Genomic DNA, 3,340 nt, shown 5'->3' with positions numbered 1-3,340 from the left:
TCAAGATGAACTGGATGTTTCCACAGCTGTCCTCTTGGGCTGAGGCTTTGTTCCTTGACGGAATCTATCCCTGAATCTGCGGTATACGATTTTTAGGTGCCTCATTCAACGGTCCCAGTGGTATTTCCTCTTTTAGCCTCGGCGCTCCGGTTGTACTTACTCTTGCGCTTGGCAGGATAGGCACATTTGCCACCAGTGGACTTCTGAAGGCGGTAAGCCTTTGAGCCACAGCGGGGGCACAACGGGTGCCTCTTATTGCGACACTTTCCAAACGATGAGGTCCTCTATGTCATCTTGTTTCCGCGGCAGACCCCAAAGAGCTATATATAATGTTTTCTGCATGTTATATTTCTTTTTTCCTCATGTAGGACTATTCCCTTAGTATAGATCCCAGAAGTGAAATTACCAAAAAAGCACAAACATTTTTAAGATCTTTGACACAGTTGCCAGATAGCATTACGAAAGGACTGTCCCAATGTTATATTGCCACCAGAAATATATCTTTCTATCTATCTATCTATCTATACACACACACAACACACACACACACATATATTTTAAGGATTTTATTTATTTATTTATTTATTTATTTATTTGAGAGAAAGAGAGAGAGCACAGGAGTGGAGTGAGGGGCAGAGGGAGAGGGAGAAGCAGACTCCCCACTGAGCAGGGAGCCTGATACAGGGCTGGGTCCCCGGACTCAAATCATGACCTGATCCGAAGGCAGACGCTTAACCACCACTGAGCCAGCCACCCAGGCGCCCCGCCACCAGAATTGTATTATTCCGGGGCACCTGGGTGGCACAGCGGTTAAGTGTCTGCCTTCGGCTCAGGGCGTGGTCCCGGGGTTGTGGGATCGAGCCCCACATCAGGCTCTTCCGCTATGAGCCTGCTTCTTCCTCTCCCACTCCCCCTGCTTGTGTTCCCTCTCTCACTGGCTGTCTCTATCTCTGTCGAATAAATAAAATTAAAAAAAAAAAAAAGAATTGTATTATTCCTTGTTTTATCACGTACTCACGAGGCACGGGTGATAAACTCCTTTTTCTTTATCTTTGGCTAGTTTGCTCAACAAAAAGTGGTATATTGATTTCTGGTGAAGTTAGAACTGAATGACTTTCTCATGGTAACTACGAATCATATTACTTCCTTGGTGATCTGATCACCAAGCTGCTCGCCCATCAACATTGTTGGATAGAGCGTTCTATTTCATTTTAACAGCCTTTTACATAACAACATATTGTTGTTGTCAAATTTGCTACAATTTTTTTCCAGGTTTGTTTTGTTTTGTTTGCACATGGTTTAGGTTTTTTTGTTGTTTTTATTTTATATATTTTTTATTTTATTTTATTTTTTTAAAGATTTTATTTATTTATGTGACAGAGAGACAGCCAGCGAGGGAGGGAACACAGCAGGGGGAGTGGGAGAGGAAGAAGCAGGCTCCTAGCGGAGGAGCCCGATGTGGGACTCGATCCCGGTACACCGGGATCACGCCCTGATGCGGAAGGCAGACGCTTTAACGACTGCGCTACCCAGGCACCCCTATTTTATATATTTTTTAAAGTTTTATTTATTTAAGTAATGTCTACACCCAACATAGGGCTTGAACTCATAACCCTGAGATCAAGAGTCACACGCTCTTCCGACTGAGCCAGCCAGGCACCCCGGCACGTGGTTTAGTTTTTAAGTAATATCTATAAGTATTTAATTAAAGGGTTTGATAATGAATTCTATTACGTCAACTTGCTTATGAGGGTGGCCATATACATAACAGAATAAGACATTCTGATGGTAAAATCATTAATATATCATGACATTTACAAACTCATTAATATATTATGAAATTTACAAATCTATATGCTCGTCTGAAATTGACTAAATTTTAAGATTAGATTTTAAGATTCTCTTGGTGGTTTTAACTCATCCATTTCCCAGAATAGCATTGACAGAACTGTTCATTGTTGACCCATATGTGGTTTGTAAAGTGTGACCATCTTGAATATCCTGTGAGACCTTTCATTTATGTTTTCTTTCCTTTATTTCTTTGTCGTGTTATGTTTTCCTAAGAAAATGATTAGCAATTCAAGTTTAAATGACCATTAAAGCCTTCCAAATTGCATTGCACTTGATTGCTTGATGTTAAGAAAATTAGCAGTCTTGCTATTTCTTTGAGAATTTCTTCTACTTTGAAGGGTGGACACTTCTGCAATTTTAAAATAAAGATATTAAAAAAAACTTTAAAAAATTAAGACATCGATAGGAGAAGAAGAGAAAAAAGTATCCTTTATTTATCATTTTTTATACCTCCTCTGTTTTGAAGAAAGTCCAAGGAATTAGTAGAAGTCTCCTTTGAAGACTTACTGAATTGACACAGCTCTTAACAGGTCAAAACAACGATCAATCTACCAAAAAGTATTTACTGAACACTGCTCTATGTTCAGGCCTGTCACAGGTGCTACGAAACGTAAAGAGAGTGAATAAGTGGTCCTTTTATGTATGTATGTATGTATTTATAAAGTAGGCTCTACGCTGAACATGGGACTTCAACTCATGACCCTGAGATCAAGAGTCCCATGCTCCACTGACTGAGCCAGCCAGGCGCCCCCAGTAAGTGATCCTTTTAGAAAGAGCAGAGAGGGGGCGCCTGGGTGGCTCAGTCGTTAAAGCGTCTGCCTTCGGCTCAGGGCGTGATCCCGGCGTTCCGGGATCGAGCCCCACATCAGGCTCCTCCGCTGGGAGCCTGCTTCTTCCTCTCTCACTCCCCTGCTGTGTTGCCTCTCTCGCTGGCTGTCTCTCTGTCACATAAATAAATAAAATCTTTAAAAAAAAAAAAAAAGAAAGAAAGAGCAGAGGGGGAAGAGAATAGTGAGAAATCAAGCTGTGGTGTGCTGAGCCAGGTTACAAATGGTCTTTTATAACCTGCTTAAGAATATGGATTTTTTTTCCCCACAGCAGTTGACGGCCTTAAAATATCTTCTTTTTTCTTTTCTTTTGGCCGCACCATAAATCAGTGGGCATCTTTAACGCACAGACACGTGTGGCATTACCTTTACCATTTGCAACCCCATGAATCTAATTAAATAATAAAATGTCATCATTTCTCTTTGAGTAAAAAATGTGCTTTAGAGAGATAATTCAGGAGACAGTGTGGAAAATGGACTGCATAGTGGAGATAGAGGTGGAGGGTGACCGCTGGGAGATCGATTGCCATGGCCCAGGTGAGATATGATGAAGGTCTGATGTTACAAGACGCCATGCTAAGCACTGCAGGGAACACAAAGCTGAACAAGACACGGCCCCTGCTGTGAAAGATGAATGAAGGAAAATGCCAGATTCCATGCTT

General features: G+C 41.5%; 1 pseudogene; it reads right to left on the bottom strand.

Annotated features, from left to right (window-relative positions):
- Nucleotides 1–293, bottom strand: LOC123783204 (large ribosomal subunit protein eL37-like; annotated as a pseudogene).
- Nucleotides 294–3,340: the final 3,047 nt, after the last annotated feature.

The sequence above is a fragment of the Ursus americanus genome, chromosome 16 (assembly GCF_024610735.1).
Source record: "Ursus americanus isolate L20-20 chromosome 16, mUrsAme1.1.p, whole genome shotgun sequence".
Lineage (NCBI taxonomy): Eukaryota > Metazoa > Chordata > Mammalia > Carnivora > Ursidae > Ursus > Ursus americanus.
The sequence above is the reverse complement of the archived record's forward strand: the minus strand, read 5'-3'. Positions and strand labels throughout refer to the sequence as shown.